Below are 27,274 nucleotides of genomic sequence, written 5' to 3' on the forward strand. Positions count from 1 at the left end.
TGAGCTCGAGCGGTTTGCCAAGGAAGAATGGGCAAGAATTTCAATCTCTCGATGTACAAAACTGATAGCACCTTACCCCAAGCGACTTATAGCTGTAATCGCAGCAAAAGGTGGCGCAACAAAGTATTAAGTTAAAGGGAACCGGTCACCCCCAAAATCAAAGGCGAGCTAAGCCCACCAGCATCAAGGGCTTATCTACAGCATTCCGTAGTATAATATAGGTGAGTATAATATAACCTCTTTTTCTCATCTTTCAGGATACATTGGGTACTTATCTACTGCATTACAGAATGCTGTAGAGAAGCCCCTGATGCTGGTGGGCTTAGCTCACCTTCGATTTTGGAGGTGACAGGTTCCCTTTAAAGGGACAGAATAATATTGCACGCCCCACTTTTCAGTTTTTGAATTCCACAAAAATTTAAAATAACCAATAAATTTCATTTAGCTTCACAATTGTGTTCCACTTGTTGTCGATTCTTCACCAAAAATTTACATTTGGTATCTATATGTTTGAAGCATATGTGGGAAAAGGTTGAAAAGTTCCAGGGAGCCGAATACTTTCGCAAGGCATTGTAGAAAATAATTAGGTGCTTCATGATGATAGGTGGGATAAGAGGAAGCCCAAGTACAGCTCTTGCACAGGGGCCATCTACTATCTGTGTTCGCCCATGGTGCGAGTGCTATTGATGCCAACCTAAATGAGCATAAAGTCACATGTCCATGGCACAACTACAACCCCTGGCAAAAATTATGGAATCACCGGCCTTGGAGGATGCTCATTCAGTTGTTTAATTTTGTAGAAAAAAAAAGCAGATCACAGACATGGAACAAAACTACAGTCATTTCAAATGGCAACTTTCTGGCTTCAAGAAACAGTAAAAGAAATCAAGAACAAAAAATGTTGTAGTCAGTAATGGTCACTTTTTTAACCAAGCATAGGGCTCACCACTGAATGGAGCTGTGTCCCAACACCTGATGGTCGTAAACAATTTCTGAAGGCCGGTGATTCCACATATGAACTCTTGACAAAGTTTAACTGTTCACTGGCCAAACGGGTGTAAAGCTGTCTGATTAAAACAGCAGTACAGTGATGAATCTAAGGTTTAACATGTATTCTGCTTTGTTTCACACGTGTTTCTTTGCTCCTTATTTGCACATGTTCCATCGTGGTTTTACCTCCTTCAGGCTGAATCTACAAGGTACCCATATCAATAAGAACAAGGGGAAGCACTGTATGAACAGGTGTGTCCACATACTGTAAATCCGTGTATTTTTTTCCAGGACCATTGATGACCATCTCCACTGAAAACTGCAGTTGTAAACCAGTCCCCAGCATTTTAATAATAATTTTATTATAGTCACTCAGGCTGGAAAAATAAATTTGTTGACTGGCTTTATCTTGGATGAAACAGCGCATTAATATCAGTAATAAACCTAAGTGGCATGATCTAACTAGATAGCAGTGTGCTGTACGTAGAGCCGAGGTCAGGAGCGAGCCAACGCTTTGTAAGCAATGATTAAATAAACCTCAATTCCATCCAGACTGCAGTCTACTGAAATCAGCAAAAAGAGAAAAATGCCTAACAAGGAGTCTCTTGTGCCAGGTCCGCTCCTCCTTACCAGCTCCTACATGGCACATTCAACGAAGGAAAATGGCTTCCTCTGTGGCTGTAACCTACATCCATATATTCCAGAAAAAGCTCAATGCGCTCATCTGCCCTCACCACAACGGATCAACTTTATTCATATTAACCAAAAGCACGTAAACAATAAGATTTTCATCTGAACAGTTCAAATTTCCGGATTCTCAGACTAAACTCATGTCCAGGAGCAATTTCCCTTTTTTGGATGCCAAAGACAGAAATAAATGATCCAAAACACTCCCTCCCTCCTCCGATTATTCGAGACCAGCATTGTTCATGCCAGTCTTCATGAGGGAAGGAGAATTTGATAAAGAAAAGCAAATGCCTCTTAGGCTATGTGCACACGTTCAGGTTTTTTAGCGTTTTTTCACGATAAAGACGCATAAAAAACGCATACATATGCATCCTATCATTTAGAATGCATTCTGCAATTTTTGTGCACATGATGCGTTTTTTTCCCGCGAAAAAAAACGCATCACGGTAAAAAAAGCTGCATGTTTATTAATTTTGCGGATTTTTTGCGTTTTTCCCGTTATTTAATGCATTGGGAAAAAAATGCACAAAAAAATGTATGCGGATTTCTGGCAGAAATGTCTGTTTTTTGTCAGGAAATTTCAGCAAGAAATCCTGATGTGTGCACATACCCTTAGAGGGATTGTCCGGTCCAAATCGTTATGTCTACAGTTCCTCTGTGTGACTGCAGACTTATGAAACACCCCCCCCCCCCCCAGCACATGGTGCGCTGCAGGGCTTCTCCGGTTTTCGAGTTGGAACCGAAGGGAATGTATGAGCTATACACGCACACTGGCCAGGAGTATGTATAATGCATACATACCCTCTGGACCCGGCTCAGAAGCAGACACATCCCTGAGACGCACAGTACATGCTCTGGGGGGAGAGGGGGGATTAATAAATCTGCAGTCACACAGAGGGACTGCAGACTTTTCGGTTTGGACAACCCCTTTAATGAAGGTGTTATCCAGGACTATTTCATTTTTTTTACTATGGGTCTAAGTACTAAGGCTGGTTTCACATTTGCGGTTGTGTCCGCAGCGTTTGTACCGCATATATCCATCCGCATGCGTTGTGTATTCCTATATTTAACATTAGGGACGCATGCGTTTTTGTTTGTTCGCGTTTTGACGCGTTTGACGACGCATGCGTTGTCTCGTCATTTGCGGCTTGGCACGGAAATGCAACATGTATTAATTTTTAGAGGCGTCAATTTGCCGCCTGGAAATGCATGCGGTCGATTGCGCAAGGATTGTGACAAAAAAACGCATTGCTGTCTATATGAACGCATGCGTTTACAAGCACATGCGTTTGGTTGCGTTCGTGAACGCATGCGTTTCAATAGAGAAAAACATGTCTAGACACTGATAAGCCACCCCCCACCATTAAGGTGATAAAGGGAGGGTGGGGACAGTTGCAGGTCACTTCTCAGCAGACAGCCAAGCAGAGCAGACGGCCCACAGCGGACAGCCAAGCAGAGCATACAGACCACAGCACCTTGGAGGAAAACAAGACACTGAACAATGTGAGCATATCCTAGCCAATGCCTTTATTTTCTATTTTCTTTCTCTACATGGCAGAAATTAGGACATTTCTTTCTTTCTACATGCATCAGAATGTCTTCTGCTTCTTCTGATGAGGAGTTTTGTCCAGGACAGTCGGAAGTAGAGCATGTCAGTGAGGTGAGGTGAGTACTTGCCTCGTCAGATTGGTAAGTATTCACTGTCACATCGACACATGTGACAATTTGATTTATTTTTTTAGAGCTCTTCTACTGCGGCAGAGACAGGGCAGGAGCAGCGGAGTCAAGTTCCGGTGGAAAGACGGCAGCGGGTACGTATACAAGGCTGACTGTTTACTGTATCCTCAGTTGAATATTCTTGAATCTTCCTTTCTTTCCATTCGTATTTCTTTACTTTTTTCTTATGGAATCCTTTTGTATGCTGACTTTCCTATTCATGCCATTTCTCAGCATCTTTTTTCTTTCTTTTCCTTATGTTAATTGAGCAAACTTTAAATGACTTTATTTAATTTTTAGGTTTCACAATGGGAGGATGATCTAATCGAGAATGACCTCCTCATCTCCCTGGTCCAGGAGCGAGTAGCGTTGTGGGACACCCGGGATCCACTGCACTCAAACGTCACGATCCGGCGCTTATGGAATGAGGTGGCCCAAGCAATGTGGGATGGCTGGGACAACGCCCCGACACGGGTCCGAAATGCATTTGGTAAGTATTGCACTGCAGTGTGAAGCAGCAGAGACCTTGGCCGTGCTCACTCGACTGTGTGTGATGAAAGAAACTCTCAGGAGTTTCTGTCATCATAGACAGTTGTGTGAGCACGGCCAAAAGTCCTTTTTCTGACTACAATTTTTTTTTTTTTTTTTTTTAACAGTGGCCAAAGTCAAAACACGTTGGCGTTCGATGAAGGACCGCTTCAACAAGGACCTGCGTCAAGAGAGCCGTGTTCCCAGTGGTTCAGGAGCAAGGATCAGAAGATACAAATACCATAGAGTTCTGGCATTTTTAAGACCGGTCCTTGCCCAGAGAACGTAAGTATTTATCACGTGCATTAGGTTGTATTGTATTGCCATAATCTGTATTTTTATATTCCACAGGATTTTGCGTCTGGTAAATTTTTGATAGTAATTTTCTTTTTCCTTTTTTCACAGCACATACAGCACTACTGTTGGCCCAGGTTCTGGAGCGGTCCTTCATCCGACAGCCACGGACCCGTCCCAGCCATCCAGCAGCGCAGCAGCAAGTGGGCCTGCCACACTAACTGGAGACCAGGGAGCTGGTCCATCAGGTCTTCCCCTTTCACAGTCCTCTTCCACTGCCCCTTTGTTTTTGGGCTCCTCCCGGCAGCGGCAGAGGGCTTCGGACAGGTCACTCATGCCCGAGTTTTTGCACTTGAGCTCGGTTTTACACGAAGCAATCAAGGCTTTGGGGGACCGAATGGATGTTTCACATAGCCTCTTGAATGCACGTATCCAGGAGGTCAGCAAAAGCCTTGATCAAGTGAAAGCCGACCTCCAGAGGCCAGCACATCATTTTTTTAACCAAATTGAGCAGGGCATGTCGGAACACCTTACTCCTGATCTCCAGCTGAGTGTCATGCAGGCCTGCAATGCTGCTTACGTGCAGGCTATGCAGCAGAGTCGGTATTTCCAGCAGACAGTGGCGGCATATCCACCTGTGCCTTCACTGTCACGATTGACCTCAATGCCGACCTCTGCTGCATCCCACTGCATGGCCACCTCAATTCCTTCCACAGCCGGACACCGCTACAGCACCACCACCATGTCGAGTGCAGTTGGACATCCCACCGCCACCACGACATCCGCTGCTCCTGCTTTGACCTCATCCACTGACACCACAATGCAGCAGGACCCTGGCATGGCCTTCCGTACCGCCACCACCACGATGCAGCAGGACCCTGGCATGGCCTTCCGTACCGCCACCACCACGATGCAGCAGGACCCTGGCATGGCCTTCCGTACCGCCACCACCACGATGCAGCAGGACCCTGGCATGGCCTTCCGTACCGCCACCACCACGATGCAGCAGGACCCTGGCATGGCCTTCCGCTCTACAAGCACTATGGACTCTGGCATGACTGGACGATCTACGAGCACTATGGACTCTGGCATGGCTGCACGATCTACGAGCACTATGGACTCTGGCATGGCTGCACGATCTACGAGCACTATGAACTCTGACACAGTGCAGCCGGACCCTGACAGGTCACCCACCACCACGCTATATGAGCCCACAAAGACCTCCCACATCCAGGCAAACCAAAAAAAAAAAAAACACACAAAAAAAAAACAAAAACAGAGGACTCTTAGCATTCCTCCCCCTTCACCTCCCAATGTGTCTGTAATGTCAGGTTTGTCTCACCCTTCCAGTGCGTCTCAAGCCTCTCATGTGTCAAGCCCCATCCCCGAACTTCCAGACCCTTCTAGTTTCATTGCCCCTTCTCCTGCCACCTCTACATCGTCCACGGTTAGCCAGGCCTCAGTGCTTCACACCCCCCCTTTACATCACTCTACCCCAAGCCGGCGCAGTAAATAAATTTTTTGGTTCTTAAAAAATAAAAAAAATATTTGATTTGCCACAATTATGTTTGGTTTATTGTGTCTTCCGCCGCCGGCAACACACCGTGCCCCAAGAAACTTTGCCACACACTTACTTTTTGGCCCACATCATATCTCCAGTAGTTAAAAAAAAAAAAAAAAAAAAAAAAAAAAAAAAAGACTGCAGCTTTGTGTGTCTTTAGTACACAGATATGAAGTGGGCCAAAAAATATTACATGTATCTCCATAATCTCTTTTTGTCTGTGACTAGTGTGGCAGTCTGAAGAGAAAATGGTGGAAATACAGTGCAGAACTCTACTGAACAGGTCAGGTGTCAAAAAACTCATTAGTTATGACACCTGACCTGGTGAGCAGAGAACTGCCTTGTACAACCACCATTTTCTCTTCTTCATACATAATCTATTACACACAAATTGAAGGGACAATGGTGGTCACACACTGCATATCTGTGCTCACCTGCACAGGTGTCAGAAATAGTGAATTCATGAAGCTGTTATATGTGCATCATGAATTCATTATTTCTGACACCTGACTTGATGAGTATAGATCTCTTTAGTGTGACAATCATTGTCTCTTCAGTTTGTGTCCAATGGATACAGCAGAACAGAATCGGGACGCAATGACGTCAACAAGCTTACCACTAAAGCAACATGGCTGCCATAACACTAGCAGTATATGGCCAGTGTTTTATATCAGTACTTGTAAGCCAAAACAAGGAGTGGAACAATTAGGCTAGGTTCACATTGCGTTAGTAGGTGATCGCTAACGGACAGCGTTGCACGGCCAAAATGTCGCAATTAACGCCGTGCAACGGGTCCGTTAGCGCACCCATTGACAGCAATGTTGTTTCAGCCTGAAGCGCATCGCTAGTGCGTGCCTTTTTCGGCTCGCGCTAGCGATGTGCCGTTCTTTTGTGCAGCGGCTTGCAGCGTCCGCGGCGCGCCCGAGGTCCGTTCCCCGCTCTTGCAGATCGGGGATCTGCGAGAGCGGGGACGTTAGCGCGACCCCTACAAATACACAGCGTTAGCGCAATCCGCTAGCGCTAAACGGATTGCCCTAACGCAATGTGAACCTAGCCTTAGAGGTAAATTATGATATTAACATAATAACTAGCACCTCTGCCTTTATCACCCACTCCTGGTTTTGGATTACAAAAACTGATATTACATACAGATCAAATACTGCCAGTTTTAGGACAGCCTTGGTTTGGAGAGGAAAAAGATAGGAGACACGGTCAACACAACCAAAAGTAAACTTTATTAATGAGAAATATTATTATCATTGTAGAAAATTACTGGTACCGATCGAATTACAACAGGACATTTACACAACATTGTCCTGCCATGACACACGTCCAATATCTGAGTCAAAAAAGGCAACAAATTCTAGAATATGTATGCGTAGTATATTGCGCAGCCCACGCAGTACATTGCGCAGCCCACGCAGTACATTGCGCAGCCCACGCAGTACATTGCGCAGCCCACGCAGTACATTGCGCAGCCCACGCAGTACATTGCGCAGCCCACGCAGTACATTGCGCAGCCCACGCAGTACATTGCGCAGCCCACGCAGTACATTGCGCAGCCCACGCAGTACATTGCGCAGCCCACGCAGTACATTGCGCAGCCCACGCAGTACATTGCCCAGCCACGTATATAGCACAGCCCATGTAGTATATTGCCCAGCCAAGTATATAGCACAGCCCATGTAGTATATAGCACAGCCCATGTAGTGTTTTGCCCAGCCCATGTAGTGTATTGCCCAGCCCATGTAGTGTATTGCCCAGCCCACGCAGTGTATAGCAATGCGGGCATCATATCCCTGTAAAAAAAAAAAAAAAAAGAAAGAAAATAAAAAATAGTTATATACTCACCTTCCGGAGCCTCTGGATCCAAGCGATGCTCCTCGCCCGCTCCGGTCCCAAGAGTGCATTGCGGTCTCGCGAGATGATGACGTAGCGGTCTCGCGAGACCGCTACGTCATCATCTCGCGAGATCGCAGCATGGAGCATCGGGAGGAGCGGGAAAGGCCTGTTGTCGTTCAGGGGGCCGACGGACTGAGTATCTAACGATTTTTTATTTTTTTTATTATTTTTAACATTAGATCGTTTTACTATTCATGCCGCATAGGCAGCATGAATAGTAAAAAGTTGGTCACACAGGGTTAATAGCAGCGGCAACAGAGTGCATTACACCGCGGCATAACGCGGTCCGTTACTGCTGCCATTAACCCTGTGTGAGGGCAGACTGGAGGGGTGTATGCGGGCGTCGGCCAGTGAGTGCGGGCACTGCGGGGAGTAAGGAGCGGCCATTTTCTTCCGGACTGTGCGCAACGCTGATTGGTCGCGGCAGCCATGACAGGCAGCTGCCGAGACCAATCAGCGAACGAATAACCGTTACAGACAGACAGACAGACGGAAGTGACCCTTAGACAATTATATAGTAGATGCAGAACCACACAGGCTTTGACCACCTCGTCGACTGTTTCCACTTTTAGATTTATGGCTGATGCAAGAATGCGTCATTTAGCGACCAGAATGCCAAAGGTACACTCTACTGTTCTTCGGGCACTGGTCAGTCTGTAGTTAAACATCCTTCTAGTGTGGTTCAAGTCCCGGCTGGAATAGGGCTTCAGTAGGTTTTCACACATCTGAAAGGCCTCATCCCCAACCATAACAAATGGCATCGGTGGACCTTGAGTGTTGGGGAGAGGTTGTGGCGGGGGAAAATTGAAATTTTTGCCATACACACGGCGGCCCATATCAGAGTTCTTGAAAGTTTGTGAATCATTGCCACGACCAAAAGCTCCAATGTCCACAGCGATGAAGCGACAGTTCGCATCAGCTATTGCCAAGAGCACAACAGAAAAATATTTTTTATAGTTGAAGTACTCCGATCCTGTTCTGGCAGGTTTGATAATGCGGATGTGCTTTCTATCCACCGCTCCTAAACAGTTGGGGAAATCACACACACTCCAGAATTTTTCCGCAATTTCAAGCCACATGTCCAAGGTGGGTAGTGGTATAAACTCATCACGGAGTACATTCCACAAAGCCCAACAGGTGTCCGCAACTATTCCGGACAGGGTGGATATTCCAAGCCAGTATTGGAAGTGGAGGGATGATAAACTCTCTCCGGTTGCCAGAAATCTGAAAGAAAAACAAACACAAAAACCATTACAATCTACAGTTAGTCCTCGGGTTACAACGGTCTCGAGTTACATCGTTTCGTGGTTACAACGCTTTATACGACGCCTCATTCCGACTTACACGGTTTTGCGTCGTAAGTCGAACTACATGCAACTACGTGCAGTGGCAGAAGAATAGAGTCCAGTACTGTACACTGTACCCGGTTACACGAGGAAAACGTGTCTCCTGCACGCCATAACACCCTAATTATGTAGGGTACTGTGTTAGGATAGGTGTTTGGATAGGCTAAGTGTATGCAGTACTGTACTGTTATTATGGTACAGTACTGTATGAATGTATGGTCCGACTTACATCGAAATTCGGTTTATGACGCCGTGTAAGAACGGATCAACGTCGTAAGTCGAGGACTACCTGTATTCTATTTATGGTGTGGTTACGCTAAAGAAAGAAAGGAAAATACCCAAAAAATACATGTCAGAAAACACAAAATTTGGACTGTCATTGGTTTAGATTTGGAACGTACCTTAATGTAACCAGCAGACGTTCCTCTGGTGGAATCGCTCTACGGAGCTGGGTGTCCTGTCGCCGTATGGCTCCTTGGACACGAGCAAGCAAATCCCGGAACGAGTCTTGCGACATCCTTGTGTATTCCTGGAATTTCTCCGGGTTGGCATTAAGCTCGGCATACAGCGTGTGATAGGCTCCACGGCTCTCACGTAGTTCAATAATGGGGTGTCTCCAAAAACGCCTACGTTGTCTCCTTCTCCATCTTTGGCGATTTCTGTCTTGCTCCCAAGCAAAAGCACAGGGAAGAAACAGCTTGATGCTTAAATCCAGGTTGAAATAAAAGCTCTCCATGCGAAGATCCATCATGACACAGGATACAGTAGCAAACTGTTAAGATTTCTGTAGCCCTAGGGTCTATATATAGAGATCCCATAATACACGCCCTCTGTAGTCCCATTGGCGGTGTCTGGTTATCTTGATTTTTCTCTTGTGAAATTTCTCATCATGCGCACCAAAAACGCAAACGCAGGAAAAAACGCATATAAACGCGTACAAACGCAGCGTTGTTTTAACCGCATGCGATACCGCATGCATCTAAAAAACGCCGCGTTTGTACGCGTTTATATGCGTTTTTCCCACCACTTGCGGATGCGTTTCAAACGCTGCGGATTTAAACGCTAATGTGAAACTAGCCTAACACAGTCAGGTAGTTGCTTCCTACCGGCTGGTTGTGCCAGATGCCATAGGCCACTCCTGCCAGCAACTCAGGGGCTTCCGCTGACATCACTTCAACAGCTTCTCATCCACTTTACTCTACTGACGGGTCGTAACTGCTGACGTCATGCTGATTGACAGCCAGCTCTGCATTAAGCCAGCGTCAATCATGATGTCAGCATTCACGCCCCGTTAACAGAGCAGCGCAGAAGAAGAAGAGCTGCTGTCTTGACATGGAGCATCTGAGCCGCCAGCAGGAGTGGTTGGAGACTGCGCTAAGCTGGTTACGGGCAAAGCAGGCAGGTAGATGTTTTTGTTAGCAAAGACCTGCCTGTAAGTTTTTTGAAGCCCAAAGTGACAAATAATAAAATTGTCCTGGACAAGCACTCAAAAAGTGTTATGTGCATCTATAAAGTAAGATTTGTGGCTTAATAGGGCCAAAAGTTGCACATTTTTTGTGCAAACTGCGTGTTGTGCAAAGATTCTGCGACTTTTCAAAGTGCTTTGATGATTCGGGGTCTTTTGCACTTTTTTGTGGGTGAAAAAGAGAATTGCAACTGGATCCACATATACATTTTTTTAATTTATTTATTTTAAACATTGACGACTACGGGAAAAAAATCGTAACGGATGGTCATCTGTTATGTCATAAGTTACCTGGTCTGTTTTTAATTTCTTTATGCTCCATCATGGCCTATCACGTCATGGAGCGTGGCAGGCATTTTGGAGCAGGTTCAGTAGCAAAGTCCGCTCCACACAGGGCAGATGCCGGATATATTATACCAGCTATTGAACCCGTTCTACGCCCGGGTGGGGAGAATTTGTATTGGTACATTTATACAGGGTCTTCAATAAAATGGTGCCGGAGATAATGGTATGAGCACGCAGTGACTCCGTCACCATTTTAAGTAATGTACTAGAGCGTCAACATGTAGGGATAGGCGGCGCCTGCGCACTGTGGCACTGGAGTCAGTGCCATTTTATTGAAGACACTGTGTATACAAATTCTCAGACAAAATGTCTTCAACAAAATGGTGCCGGATATTGCAGGATGCACGCACGTTGACTACGGTGCCATTTTATTGAAGAATTATACTACAACGTCAACATAGCAGTGCGCACACGCCAGCCGTCACCATTATCCCTATTTTCTGCCGCGTGCCGCACTGCGCAGGCGCCGCCTATCCCGCCTTCAGGTAGAAGGACGCATCCACCGTTATATAAAATAGCTGGCATCTGCCCCTAACAGCAGCAATTGGTGGGCCTGACAATCACTGCTGTCAATCACTGACAGCTACATGTGACTTACGACCATGACATATGAGGACTGGCTGAATGCCCCCCAAAACCTGTGACTGTCATTTTTAATATACCGGTACATAGCAATACTATGGAATTGCTGTATGTACTGTAGAACAAGTGTTCAGATTATCGCAGGTTCAAGGTTCATAATGGAACTGATAAAATAAAGTAGAAAAAAAAAAAAAAAAAAACACGTGCATATAACAATTGCCCACTATTCTACAGTTAACAATTAAGAAATGCAAAACAAAAAATACACATTTGGCATAATGCATCCAGAAAAGTCATAACATCAGAACTATCAAAATATAAAATAATTGCCGATCGGTAAAAGCTGTAAGAGAAAAAAAAAAAACGCTACAATTGCAATTTTTTTTATTACTGAAATAACGCAAATAAAAAAAAAAAAAATCTATAAGAATACCAGCTCATCATGCAAAAAAAAAGGCTCACAGCTCAATTGTAGGAATTATAGAAAAAAAATTGCAAAATAAAAAATAAAGTTTGACAAAATACTGACATTTTAAGCCAATAGAATAGAAAAAGACCATCTCCAGAATCACACTGACCTCAAGAATCTTGTTTCAAGGTCATTTTTACTGCACCGTTAATGTAATAAAAATAAAAACGCCAAATAATGGAGTAATTGCAGGGGGGGAGTTTCCCCCAAATCACCAGATCTTGGAAGACATTTTTTTGTTGTCATTTTCCACATTAGGTCACGTTCACAAATTGAGCATTTGATTATTTTTTTTTTACCTCAGTATTTGTAAGCTAAAACCAGGAGAGGAACAATCAGAGGAAAAGTATAATAGAAACATGTCACCACTTCTGTATTTATCACCCACTCCTGGTTTTCACTTACAAATCCTGAGGTAAAAACTCACCAAATACTGCTAGTGTGACCGTGGCCTTACTCTATATGGGAAAATGAATGTCAAGCAAAACTACAACCTGTCGCACATAAAGCGAGCCTTCTTATGTCTGATCCCCGCACAAATCCTTCACACAATCATTTTGGTAATAAACACTGCCAATCATAAAATCTGACATCTTGTTTTCCCTAGAAAGGTGTGTGCTATAACTATAACTTTAGCTGGAATTCCTACAAAGACCACTAGATGGCGGAATAACCATCCGCACTCCAATATACAGAAAAACCCGCCACCCATGTTACACCTTATCTTCCTGTATGGACTATATTATTTTTTTTTACTGTGGCCCTAAGAATAAGTGGGTGCTTGCCAACTACCTGACTGGCGCAATTTCCTGCCAGCACAGAACGGTCACCGATCGCTCCTGCCAGGAACTCTGCGGCTTCCACTGACGTCACATCGACAGGGCAGCGGCTTCTCTTCAGTTCTGTTGACAGGACTTGTATGCTCATTGACAGCCAGTTCTGCGGTGACAGAGCAGCCCGCATGAGGTAGAGCTGCCCTGCTGACGTGAAGCAGCCGAAAACGGGCACTGACCACTCTAAGGAGGCGCCGGTTAAGACAATGGTTCAATTTACTCCATTTTTTTAACATATTTTTAAAACTGACATATGAACTGCCAGTCTTAGTATTTCTGTAACGGAAACCTGAGATGTAAAATAACTATTAACCTGCAAACATGGAATTAATCTGAGCTGGCTGTCAGTCAGTGTTGGGGACGCGGTTACAGGCACCGCTTTCTAAACCAGCGCCGGCACTGCCTCCGTGACTGAAAGTGCAAGCCTGCCGGGGAAGTTTCTGAGTTGTGACCGAAGGGTACGTTTCAGATAAACATACTCCCGTCCATGGGCGCAGCCTCACACTTCCATAGACTTGTATGGAGAAAGGCAGCACGCCGTCTAGGGAAGTGGCCGACCGGTAGCCAGGGCCAACTAGAGGGCACAGCCTCACTACAGCCAAGTGTACGGAAGCGAGGCCGCGTTCACAAGCCGGGAGTATGTATAACTCATACACACCCTCTGGGCCAAGCTCAGAAGCCAGCAAATCCCTGCAGTCACACACAGCGACTGCAGACTTATCAGTTTGGACCAGACAACCCTTTTAACAGCATTATTTTACCGATAAGGGCTTAGAGCAACCCCCCTAAACCGTGTAAACGGGACCATCTGTCATAGGAAGCTGAATAAAATGATCTCATGATATCTGTGACCCAATGAATGATTTGCAAGAAATCCCCGCTTGTCATATGCAAAGTTGAAAAGAAACACATGGATTTCTAGGGAACGTTCATGCGCTTGTAGATCACATTATTCGGCATCCCATCACCTGCCCCTCCATATAGACCTGATCCTACTGACGGATTCCCTTCTATTGCAATATATCGTCCCCATATTGGCCACCTAGACTGTTGTTATAAGGAGGGAATGCAGTCACCAGCCCTTATTGCAGGGAAGGACAGGACCTAAATCTTACAGGAGTGTTCCCGCCCTGCTGGGCCGGCTTCATTCATGCACAGTCATATATTGCACACCATTCTTACATATGTATGTCAGCACTCCACAGCCCAGTGCACAGAGGACAGCACAGTGCACAGAGGACAGCACGGTGCACAGAGGACAGCACGGTGCAGAGGCATCACTAGCATTACACTCCCTCCATCCACTGTGTATGGTGCACACACTGCTGAGCACAGAGTCTCCGCTGCACAGCCCTCTCCTACCTGTCCCCACAGCTCCATGTGGCTGACAAACACTCCAGGAAGTGCACACCGCAAACATTGCCCTCTTCAAACATGGCTCCTACGGTGTCATGGCTGAGGCAAAATCCCTCACGAGAAAGAGCTTTGCCATTTTGTGAAAACCTGCTGCTGAGCTGGGCTGACTGGGAAAAAAAAAATCCTAGAAAGGTCTTTCAGCTCACCAAACACATAAAATGAATGTAGAAATATTTGTCATGTTTTATTTGTGCTATATATCAAATAATTATAGCTTGCAATAATAAAATCTAAAACAATATATATCATTTGAGTAATTAGTGGACATTTGAGTAATGCACATTATTCTCTTACCCACACACTATACCATAGAGATATATATGCTCTTGGTAAGAGAAGTGTTGATTCAGTGCCTTTTTTATATCTGGGAAGTAAAATGCTTTAATGGAACCTGTCAGCAGGATTGTGCACAGTAACCTACACACACTGTCAGGTCGGCGCCATTATACTGATTACAATGATACCTTGGTTGATTAAATCCATCTGGTGGTTGTTGTTTAATCTTTATTTTGAAAAAAATGTAAGATAAAATATGTGATCACCGCCCTACAATCTGAGGTAGTACTGGTCTGAGAGTACAATCAAGCAGTGCCTAGAGCAGTGATGGCGAACCTATGACACGCGTGTCAGTGCTGACACGCGTAGTCATTTTCAGTGACACGCCGGCCGCCGGCCGCGGCCCCATAGAAATTGCTTCTTTCCCAGGGTCTGAAGGAGAGGAAACTCTCCTTCAGGCCCTGGGAACCATATTAATATGTAAAATAAAGAATTAAAATAAAAAATATTGCTATACTCACCTGTCCGACGCAGCCTGGACGTCCGCGAGGGAACCGGCAGCGTTGTTTGCTTAAAAATCGCGGTTTTCCTTCCTTCCTTGAAGTCCCGGCTTGTGATTGGTTGCGTGCCGCCCATGTGACCGAGACGCGACCAATCACAGCAAGCCGTGACGTAATTTTAGGTCCTTCAGGATTTTAAAATTACGTTCCGGCGTTGTGATTGGTTGCGTCGCCCATGTGACCGCACGCAACCAATCACAACGCCGGAACGTAATTTTAAAATCCTGAAGGACCTAAAATTACGTCACGGCTTGCTGTGATTGGTCGCGTCTCGGTCACATGGGCGGCACGCAACCAATCACAAGCCGGGACTTCAAGTAAGGAAGGAAAACCGCGATTTTTAAGCAAACAACGCTGCCGGTTCCCTCGCGGACGTCCAGGCTGCGTCGGACAGGTGAGTATAGCAATATTTTTTATTTTAATTCTTTATTTTACACACATTAATGTTGTTTCGATACCGATACCCGATACCACAAGAGTATCGGATCTCGGTATCGGAATTCCGATACAGCAAATATCGGCCGATACCCGATACTTGCGGTATCGGAATACTAAACAATGGCATCCGATCCGATTTTTTATCGGATCGGATGCCATGCAGGAGGTCTGTGGGTCCAAACAACAGAGCTCCGGTGCAGAGCGTCTAGGCCTGGGACTTCCGGTAGGCCAGGCGCAGCTCCCGGAAGTCCCAGGCCTCTGCGTCGGATCTGTGTTTGGGCGACATTGCGCTGCTCCCTGCTGCGCCGACCAGAAGTCCCAGGCTGCACCGACCAGAAGTCCCAGGCTGCACCGACCAGAAGTCCCAGGCTGCACCGACCAGAAGTCCCAGGCTGCACCGACCAGAAGTCCCAGGCTGCACCGACCAGAAGTCCCAGGCTGCACCGACCAGAAGTCCCAGGCTGCACCGACCAGAAGTCCCAGGCTGCACCGACCAGAAGTCCCAGGCTGCACCGACCAGAAGTCCCAGGCTGCACCGACCAGAAGTCCCAGGCTGCACCGACCAGAAGTCCCAGGCTGCACCGACCAGAAGTCCCAGGCTGCACCGACCAGAAGTCCCAGGCTGCACCGACCAGAAGTCCCAGGCTGCACCGACCAGAAGTCCCAGGCTGCACCGACCAGAAGTCCCAGGCTGCACCGACCAGAAGTCCCAGGCTGCACCGACCAGAAGTCCCAGGCTGCACCGACCAGAAGTCCCAGGCTGCACCGACCAGAAGTCCCAGGCTGCACCGACCAGAAGTCCCAGGCTGCACCGACCAGAAGTCCCAGGCTGCACTTCTGAGGCCTGAGGAGATAGCTGTCTGGAGGCCCTGTGATAGCTGTCTGGACTCAGGCCCTGTGATAGCTGTCTGGACTCAGGCCCTGTGATAGCTGTCTGGACTCAGGCCCTGTGATAGCTGTCTGGACTCAGGCCCTGTGATAGCTGTCTGGACTCAGGCCCTGTGATAGCTGTCTGGACTCAGGCCCTGTGATAGCTGTCTGGACTCAGGCCCTGTGATAGCTGTCTGGACTCAGGCCCTGTGATAGCTGTCTGGACTCAGGCCCTGTGATAGCTGTCTGGACTCAGGCCCTGTGATAGCTGTCTGGACTCAGGCCCTGTGATTGCTGTCTGGACTCAGGCCCTGTGATTGCTGTCTGGACTCAGGCCCTGTGATTGCTGTCTGGACTCAGGCCCTGTGATTGCTGTCTGGACTCAGGCCCTGTGATAGCTGTCTGGACTCAGGCCCTGTGATAGCTGTCTGGACTCAGGCCCTGTGATAGCTGTCTGGACTCAGGCCCTGTGATAGCTGTCTGGACTCAGGCCCTGTGATAGCTGTCTGGACTCAGGCCCTGTGATTGCTGTCTGGACTCAGGCCCTGTGATAGCTGTCTGGACTCAGGCCCTGTGATAGCTGTCTGGACTCAGGCCCTGTGATAGCTGTCTGGACTCAGGCCCTGTGATAGCTGTCTGGACTCAGGCCCTGTGATAGCTGTCTGGACTCAGGCCCTGTGATAGCTGTCTGGACTCAGGCCCTGTGATAGCTGTCTGGACTCAGGCCCTGTGATAGCTGTCTGGACTCAGGCCCTGTGATAGCTGTCTGGACTCAGGCCCTGTGATAGCTGTCTGGACTCAGGCCCTGTGATAGCTGTCTGGACTCAGGCCCTGTGATAGCTGTCTGGACTCAGGCCCTGTGATAGCTGTCTGGACTCAGGCCCTGTGATAGCTGTCTGGACTCAGGCCCTGTGATTGCTGTCTGGACTCAGGCCCTGTGATTGCTGTCTGGACTCAGGCCCTGTGATTGCTGTCTGGACTCAGGCCCTGTGATTGCTGTCTGGACTCAGGCCCTGTGATAGCTGTCTGGAGGCCCTGTGATTGCTGTCTGGACTCAGGCCCTGTGATAGCTGTCTGGACTCAGGCCCTGTGATAGCTGTCTGGACTCAGGCCCTGTGATTGCTGTCTGGACTCAGGCCCTGTGACTACTACAGCAACCATCATCCAGTGAACTGTGGGGTGTCATTGGCCATTACTGAGATAAGTGAGAGGGAGGCATCAGTGATGGCGAACCTGTGGCAGTCCAGCTGTTGCAAAACTACAATTCCCATCATGGCTGGCCATTCAAAGCAAAGGCTTTGGCTGTAAAGACATGATGGGAATTGTAGTTTTGCAACAGCTGGAGTGCCACAGGTTCGCCATCACTGGAAGAATTCCCCCTCCCCCTCACTTATCTTAGTTCACGGCACCCCACACAAGTTAAATAATAGCAAGACCAACAAAAGAAACCAACTGACAGATGAACAAAGAAGTCACTAAGCAGGTAAGTTAATTCTAATTATACATATTTGTTATTTAAACTATACATGTCGCAAAATTATGTTTTTTTATCAAGGTGACACACCACCCAAGTTATGCTCGGTTTTTTGGCGAATTTTGACACACCGAGCTCAAAAGGTTGCCCATCACTGGCCTAGAGCAAGGAAATAAGGCAGGAGGCAATAGATAATGATAGCAGTTCTGCTATCCGCTTGTAGAGCGACGCTCAGTAGATGTACGGTGCAGGGATCATGGGGCTCACGCTGAGCGCCGCCGTGATTGGGTGTCAGCTCTATATGAGAGCTGACACCCTGCAACAATGGCCACGTTCGGAACTAACACCGACCATGGGCGTTTAACCCCTGTGATGCCGCTGTCAATTGTGAAAGTGACATTGATAAGCATCATGCAGGGACTGGTCTCTCTCTCCATGGTGACCCCTGGCCCCAAGATGGCTGTCCCACCAGTTAACCCCTTCAGTGAACACCATAAAAAAAACGAGAATGCTTTATCATCATACCGCTGAACAAAAAGTGCAATAAATATATAAATTAAACTTTTTGAATGTGGTTTTGGGTACCTTGAGGGGTGCAGTTTTGTTAGTATTTTCTGTCATATAGGCCTCTCAAAGTCACTTTAAATGTGATGTGGTCTCTAAAAAAAAATGGTTTTGTAAATTTTATTGGAAAAATGAGAAAGCGCTGGTCATTTTTAACCCTTATATCTTCCTAACAAAAAAAATATGTTTAAAAAATATGTAAAGTAGACATGTGAGAAATGTTATTTATGAACTATTTTGTGTGGCATAACTCTCTGATTTAAGGGCATAAAAATTAAAAGTTTGAAAATTGCTAAATTTTCGCCAAATTTCAGTGGGTTTTTTTTTTTTCACAAAAAAACTCCAGTTATATCGAAGAAATTTTACCACTATCATGAATATGATATGTCACGAGAAAACAATCTCAGAATCGGTGGGATCTGGTGAAGCGTTCCAGAGTTATTTACACATAAAGTGACAGTGGTCAGAATTGTAAAATTTGGCCTGGTCAGGAAGGTGAAAATCGGCTTGAGGGAGAAGGGGTTAAATACATTAGTGCATTTGTTATGTAAAAAACCCAATAAAGTGATTTTAAAAGAGTTGGAACTTTGAGACTTCAGGTAAAGAGAACCACGTTCATGCCCAATCATAATATTATACCATGATTTACCTTACAAAGCGTAAGCATTTAAAGGGAAACTGTCAGCAGGATTGTGCTCAGTAAGGCTACTTTCACACTAGCGTTTTTTTGCATACGTTGCAATGCGTCGTTTTGGCGAAAAAAACACATCCTGCAAAGTCGTCTGCAGGATGCGTTTTTTTTCCCCATAGACTAACATTAGCGACGCATTGCGACGTATTGACACGTTACATGTTACATGTAACGTTTTTTGGTGTCGATGGTCCGCCATTTCCGACCGAGCATGCGCGGCCGGAACTCCGCCCCCGCCTCCCCGCAACTCACAATGGGGCAGCGGATGCATGGAAAAACAGCATCCGCTGCCCCCATTGTGCGGCGCTTGCACAGTATGCGTCGGGCCGACGCAGCGCGACGTCCCCGTACCGACGCTAGTGTGAAAGTAGCCTTACCTACACACAGTGTCAGGTCGGCGCCGTTATACTGAATAAAATGATACCTTGGCTGATAAAGATTAAGAAACAACAAGATGGATTTTATTTTCAGTTTTGTGTTAATGAGATTCTCGTGCCGTGCAGACTGCTGACAGGTCACTGATCCCTCACTGACCTGCCCAGTAGTTTGCATAATAAATATACTAATGAGTGTATTTGAACAATGCATATCATTTCATCAAAATGATATGCAATCACTATCACTTGTCAGTGCCTATTATATTGCTGTGCTGAAAATAAAAAAAATCACCATCGAAATGGCGCCGTCAGCTGCAACCGGCGCTTTAGCAGCTATTGCGTACCGATAGATGCTACTGCGCAAGCGCCTGTGCTGGCTCCTTGTTGCTGCAGCCAGCACAGGCGCTTGCGCAGTAGCATCTATCGGCTGGTTGTCAAAAATGGAGGGGATCCCATGCCGTTTTTTTTAATTATTTATTTAAATAATTTAAAAAAACAGCGTGGAGACCCCTATATTCTTGATAACCAGCCTTGCAGAAGCTGACAAATGAGGGTTGCAGCCCTCAGCTGTGAGTTTTGCCTGGTTGGTTGAAGAAAATAGGGGGAACCCACGTAGGATTTTTCATTCATTTATTTAGTTAGATCGCAGGTGGTGGCTGTGGAATACCCCGATAGTCCCAAAAGCCCCCACCTGCTGTCATCGTTCGGACATCATTCTCCTCTGCTCACGCCAATCGCCGGCAGAGCGGGGTAGAATGATGCGAGCCGGCTTCAGCACCAGCAACCTGGGAACAGCGCTTACTGTAGCGCTTCTTCCCCAGCGGCCGTCTGTGTGGTACTGATGCGGCACATAGGTGGCACACGGGTGCCACACATGTGCCGCACATAGTACACACACGGACACGGATATCTCTGGTACCGGTTTTTCCAGTACTGGAAATATCAGAACGTGTGAAACCAGACTACACAACCTGAAAATAAAGATTAAGAAGCAACAACAAGAAGGATTTCATCAACCCAGGTATCATTTTATTCAGTATATAGGCGCCGACCTGACACTGTCTGTAGGCTACTGTGCGCAATCCTGCTGACAGGTTCCCTTTAACCATTTTATTTTCCAGTAGCGCACCTTTCATTTTTATGGCTCATGTCATACAGTAGCAAGTGTACAAAACATTATATAATGGATTTTGTGTGATTAATAAGTAATCCAATGATGTCACTTAACTAGTGATTGCTAGTTCGAGCGGCATATTTCTAGGAATTGCACTACAGATAACATTTGGACTTTAAGCATTTGCGTCTTTGAAACAATACTCTCACTTTATTGTCATGAATGTTATAAAGATGAGATTGCTACCAACCGAAAGGGGTGGACGACTTTTGGGAACAATATTTATTTATTTATTATTTAACTTAAATGCATTTTATTTTCGGCCAAAAATCAGTTTTGCAATTGGGTTGTATTACAGATTTGCCATTGTTTTGCTTTTACAGGTTCTTTGTTTCTCTGCACAATCGAAGTCAATGTAGTCTATGGCAATAAAGTGGCTGAGAGCAGCTCAGAAAACGATACGACTGTCATGATCTTACTGATGGATTCTCGGGTAAAGAAAATGCTGTACAGGCTCTAAATATGAACAGCAAAAAGGATTTAAAGGCAACTGGTGAGGTTTTTTGCTTTTAAAGGGAACCTGTCACCCCAAAAATTGAGGGTGAGCTAAGCCCACCAGCATCAGGGGCTTATCTACAGCATTCTGGAATGCTGTAGATGAGCCCCCGATGTATCCTAAAAGATAAGAAAAAGAGGTTATATTATACTCACCCAGGGGAGGTCCCGGTCCGATCCGATGGGCGTCGCGATCCGGCGCCTCCCATCTTCACCAGATGACGTCCTCTTCTGATCTTGAGGGCAGACAAAGTATGCCTGTGCCGGAGCCGCAGCGTGAAGACCAGAAGAGGACATCATCCTATGAAGATGGGAGACCCCGGACCGGACGGCGACTCCCACCGGATCGGACGGCCCAGGTGAGTATAATCTAACCTCTTTTTCTCATCTTTTAGGATACATCAGGGGCTTATCTACAGCATTACAGAATGCTGTAGATAAGCCCCTGATGCTGGTGGGCTTAGCTCACCCTCGATTTTGGGGGTGACAGGTTCCCTTTAATCTGACAGCAGCATAACGTAGGGGCTGCTGGCGTCGGGAACAGCTGATCTGTGGGTGCCGAATGTCGCGCCATCATCGATCAAATATTGATGACCTATCATAACGATAGACAATCAGTATAAGGCTGTGTGCACATGGTGCGGATTTGCCTGCGGATCCGCAGTGGATTGGCCACTGCAGATTCGCAGCAGTTTTCCATCAGGTTTACAGTAACATGTAAACCTATGGAAAACCAAATATGCAGTGCACATGGTGCGGAAAATACCGCACGGCGCTGCGTTGTATTTTCCGCAGCATGTCAATTCTTTGTGTGGATTCCGCAGCGTTTTACACCTGCTCCTCAATAGGAATCCGCAGTTGTAAAACTGCAGGTGGAATCTGCACAAAAAACGCAGGAAATCCGCGGTATATCCACAGGTAAAACGCAGTGCGGATTTTTAAAAACCGGTGCGGAAAAATCCGCAGGCAAATCCGCACCGTGGCACATAGCCTAAAGGTCCCGGACAACCTATTTAAGCTTCATTATTTTTTTAAAGGGAACCTGTCACCCCCAAAATCGCTGGTGAGGTAAGCTCATCGGCTGTTGTGAATTTGCTTTTTGCTCCCTCTAGTGGTTACTAGTTTTTTGACTCTGGTTTTTCTGTCATTCCTTTTATCCGCACCTGGGTCGTTAGTTAGGGGTGTTGCTATATAAGCTCCCTAGACCTTCAGTTCAATGCCTGGCAACGTAGTTATCAGAGCTAGTCTGCTGTGCTCTTGTCTACTGATCCTGGTTCCAGTTATATCACTAAGTCTGCCTTTTGCTTTTTGCTATTTGTTTTGGTTTTGTATTTTTGTCCAGCTTGTTCCAAATCTATATCCTGACCTTTGCTGGAAGCTCTAGGGGGCTGGTGTTCTCCCCCCGGACCGTTAGACGGTTCGGGGGTTCTTGAATTTCCAGTGTGGATTTTGATAGGGTTTTTGTTGACCATATAAGTTACCTTTCTTTATTCTGCTATCAGTAAGCGGGCCTCTCTGTGCTAAACCTGGTTCATTTCTGTGTTTGTCATTTCCTCTTACCTCACCGTTATTATTTGTGGGGGGCTTCTATCCAGCTTTGGGGTCCCCTTCTCTGGAGGCAAGAAAGGTCTTTTGTTTTCCTCTACTAGGGGTAGCTAGATTCTCCGGCTGGAGCGTGTCATCTAGAATCAACGTAGGAATGATCCCCGGCTACTTCTAGTGTTGGCGTTAGGAGTAGATATATGGTCAACCCAGTTACCACTGCCCTATGAGCTGGATTTTTGTATTCTGCAGACTTCCACGTATCTCTGAGACCCTCGCCATTGGGGTCATAACAGTTTGCCAGGCCAGTATTAAATGTTTAATGCGTTGCAGAAGAGGGATTATAAGAAAGAAGATTCTGAGTTTTTTTTTTTTTTTTCTTTCTTCTTCCCCTTTACCTCAGAGTGGCTATGCTTGCTGCAGACATGAATGTCCAGACCTTGATTACAAGTGTGGACCAGCTGGCTACTCGTGTGCAGGGCATACAAGACTATGTTATCAGAAATCCTAGGTCAGAACCTAAAATACCGATTCCTGAACTGTTTTCCGGAGACAGGTTTAAGTTTAGGAATTTTGTGAATAATTGTAAATTGTTTTTGTCCCTGAGACCCTGTTCATCTGGAGACTCTGCTCAGCAAGTAAAAATAGTTATTTCGTTCTTACGGGGCGACCCTCAGGATTGGGCTTTTTCGCTGGCGCCAGGAGATCCGGCATTGGCTGATATTGATGCGTTTTTTCTGGCGCTCGGTTTACTTTATGAGGAACCCAATCTTGAGATTCAGGCAGAAAAGGCCTTGCTGGCTATGTCTCAGGGGCAGGACGAGGCTGAAGTGTATTGCCAAAAATTTCGGAAATGGTCCGTGCTGACACATTGGAACGAGTGTGCACTGGCCGCTAATTTTAGAAATGGCCTATCTGAAGCCATTAAGAATGTTATGGTGGGTTTTCCCATTCCCACAGGTCTCAATGATACTATGGCACTGGCTATTCAAATTGACCGGCGGTTGCGGGAGCGCAAAACCGCAAATTCCCTCATGGTGTTGTCTGAACAGACACCTAATTCGGTGCAATGTGATAGAAAAACCGCAAATTCCCTCATGGTGTTGTCTGAACAGACACCTGATTTAATGCAATGTGATAGAATCCTGACTAGAAATGAGCGGAAAATTCATAGACGCCGGAATGGCTTGTGCTACTACTGTGGTGATTCTACACATGTTATCTCAGCATGCTCTAAACGTATAGCTAAGGTTGTTAGTCCTGTCACCGTTGGTAATTTGCAACCTAAATTTATTCTGTCTGTAACTTTGATTTGCTCACTGTCGTCTTATCCTGTCATGGCGTTTGTAGATTCAGGTGCTGCCCTGAGTCTTATGGATCTGTCATTTGCTAAGCACTGTGGTTTTACTCTTGAACCATTAGAAAATCCTATTCCTCTTAGGGGTATTGATGCTACGCCATTGGCAGCAAATAAACCGCAGTATTGGACACAGGTTATCATGTGCATGACTCCTGAACACCGCGAGGTGATACGTTTCCTGGTTTTACATAAAATGCATGATTTGGTTGTTTTAGGGCTGCCATGGTTACAGACCCATAATCCAGTCCTGGACTGGAAGGCTATGTCAGTCTCAAGTTGGGGCTGTCGTGGTATTCATGGGGATTCCCTGCCTGTGTCTATTGCTTCTTCTACGCCTTCGGAAGTTCCGGAGTATTTGTCTGATTATCAGGATGTCTTCAGTGAGTCTGAGTCCAGTGCACTGCCTCCTCATAGGGACTGTGACTGTGCTATAGATTTGATCCCAGGCAGTAAGTTTCCTAAGGGAAGACTGTTTAATCTGTCGGTACCTGAACATACCGCTATGCGTTCATATATCAGGGAGTCTCTGGAGAAAGGACATATTCGTCCGTCTTCTTCCCCCCTTGGTGCGGGATTCTTTTTTGTGGCAAAAAAGGACGGATCTTTGAGACCTTGTATTGATTATCGGCTTTTAAATAAGATCACTGTCAAATTTCAGTATCCTTTACCGCTGTTGTCTGACTTGTTTGCCCGGATTAAAGGTGCCAAGTGGTTCACCAAGATAGACCTTCGTGGTGCGTACAACCTTGTGCGCATTAAGCAAGGTGATGAATGGAAAACCGCATTCAATACGCCCGAAGGTCATTTTGAGTACTTGGTGATGCCTTTTGGGCTCTCCAATGCGCCTTCAGTTTTTCAGTCCTTTATGCATGACATTTTCCGGAAGTATCTGGATAAATTTTTGATTGTTTATCTGGATGATATTTTGGTTTTTTCTGATGATTGGGATTCGCATGTGGAGCAGGTCAGGTTGGTCTTTAAAATTTTGCGTGAAAATTCTTTGTTTGTCAAGGGCTCAAAGTGTCTCTTTGGTGTACAGAAGGTTCCCTTTTTGGGGTTCATTTTTTCCCCTTCTGCTGTGGAGATGGACCCAGTCAAGGTCCGAGCTATTCTTGATTGGACTCAGCCCTCGTCGGTTAAGAGTCTTCAGAAGTTCTTGGGTTTCGCTAACTTCTACCGTCGTTTTATCGCTAATTTTTCTAGCATTGTGAAACCGTTGACGGATATGACCAAGAAGGGCTCCGATGTAGCTAACTGGGCTCCTGCTGCCGTGGAGGCTTTCCAGGAGTTGAAGCGCCGGTTTACTTCGGCGCCTGTTTTGTGCCAGCCCGATGTCTCACTTCCCTTTCAGGTTGAGGTGGATGCTTCAGAGATTGGAGCAGGGGCCGTTTTGTCGCAGAGAGGCCCTGGTTGCTCTGTTATGAAACCTTGTGCCTTTTTCTCCAGGAAGTTTTCGCCTGCCGAGCGAAATTATGATGTGGGCAATCGGGAGTTGTTGGCCATGAAATGGGCATTTGAGGAGTGGCGTCATTGGCTCGAGGGTGCTAAGCATCGTGTGGTGGTCTTGACTGATCACAAAAATCTGATGTATCTCGAGTCTGCTAAACGCCTTAATCCGAGACAGGCCCGCTGGTCATTGTTTTTCTCCCGCTTTGATTTTGTTGTCTCGTATTTACCAGGTTCAAAGAATGTGAAGGCCGATGCTCTTTCTAGGAGCTTTGTGCCTGATGCTCCTGGAGTCGCTGATCCTGTTGGTATTCTTAAAGATGGAGTTATCTTGTCAGCTATTTCTCCGGATCTGCGACGTGTGTTGCAGAGATTTCAGGCTGATAGGCCTGAGTCTTGTCCACCTGACAGACTGTTTGTCCCGGATAAATGGACCAGCAGAGTCATTTCCGAGGTTCATTCCTCGGTGTTGGCAGGTCACCCGGGAATTTTTGGCACCAGAGATCTGGTGGCCAGGTCCTTTTGGTGGCCTTCCTTGTCAAGGGATGTGAGGTCATTTGTGCAGTCCTGTGGGACTTGTGCTCGAGCTAAGCCTTGCTGTTCTCGTGCCAGCCGTTTGCTCTTGCCCTTGCCTGTCCCGAAGAGACCTTGGACACATATCTCCATGGATTTCATTTCTGATCTTCCGCTATCTCAGGGCATGTCCGTTATCTGGGTGATATGTGATCGCTTCTCCAAGATGGTCCATTTGGTTCCTTTGCCTAAGCTGCCTTCCTCTTCCGATCTGGTTCCTGTGTTTTTCCAGAACGTGGTTCGTTTGCACGGCATCCCTGAGAATATTGTGTCAGACAGAGGATCCCAGTTCGTTTCTAGGTTCTGGCGATCCTTTTGTAGTAGGATGGGCATTGATTTGTCGTTTTCGTCTGCTTTCCATCCTCAGACTAATGGACAGACGGAGCGAACCAATCAGACTTTGGAGGCTTATTTGAGGTGTTTTGTCTCTGCTGATCAGGACGATTGGGTGACATTCTTGCCGTTGGCTGAGTTTGCCCTTAATAATCGGGCTAGTTCCGCCACCTTGGTTTCGCCTTTTTTCTGCAACTCTGGTTTCCATCCTCGCTTTTCTTCGGGTCATGTGGAGCCTTCTGACTGTCCTGGGGTGGATTCTGTGGTAGATAGGTTGCAGCGGATCTGGAATCATGTGGTGGACAACTTGAAGTTGTCACAGGAGAGGGCTCAGCGCTTTGCCAACCGCCGCCGCGGTGTGGGTCCCCGACTACGCGTTGGGGATTTGGTATGGCTTTCTTCCCGCTTTGTTCCTATGAAGGTCTCCTCTCCCAAATTTAAACCTCGTTTTATTGGGCCTTACAAGATATTGGAAATCCTTAATCCTGTATCTTTTCGTCTGGATCTTCCTGTGTCGTTTGCTATTCACAATGTATTTCATAGGTCCTTGTTGCGGCGGTACATTGTGCCTGTAGTTCCTTCTGCTGAGCCTCCTGCTCCGGTGTTGGTTGAGGGCGAGTTGGAGTACGTGGTGGAGAAGATCTTGGATTCTCGCCTCTCCAGGCGGAGGCTTCAGTACCTGGTCAAGTGGAAGGGCTATGGTCAGGAGGATAATTCCTGGGTGGTCGCCTCTGATGTTCATGCGGCCGATTTAGTTCGTGCCTTTCATGCCGCTCATCCTGATCGCCCTGGTGGTCGTGGTGAGGGTTCGGTGACCCCTCACTAAGGGGGGGGTACTGTTGTGAATTTGCTTTTTGCTCCCTCTAGTGGTTACTAGTTTTTTGACTCTGGTTTTTCTGTCATTCCTTTTATCCGCACCTGGGTCGTTAGTTAGGGGTGTTGCTATATAAGCTCCCTAGACCTTCAG

General features: G+C 46.5%; 1 protein-coding gene across 2 annotated transcripts in view; it reads right to left on the minus strand.

Moving 5' to 3' along the window:
- SHLD1 (shieldin complex subunit 1) overlaps nucleotides 1-27,274 on the minus strand; it is a 136,600-nt gene that overhangs the window by 76,206 nt on the left and 33,120 nt on the right. Inside the window, exon 1 of one of the 2 annotated variants that reach the window (XM_077282658.1) lies at nucleotides 14,081-14,195. The exons of the other annotated variant lie outside the window; for it this stretch is intronic. The gene's annotated coding sequence lies outside the window, so the exon portion shown is untranslated. Of the gene's footprint in view, nucleotides 1-14,080; nucleotides 14,196-27,274 lie in introns of those variants that run through there. 2 annotated transcript variants of the gene reach the window in all.

The sequence above is a fragment of the Ranitomeya variabilis genome, chromosome 2 (assembly GCF_051348905.1).
Source record: "Ranitomeya variabilis isolate aRanVar5 chromosome 2, aRanVar5.hap1, whole genome shotgun sequence".
In the NCBI taxonomy this organism is placed as follows: Eukaryota; Metazoa; Chordata; class Amphibia; order Anura; family Dendrobatidae; genus Ranitomeya; species Ranitomeya variabilis.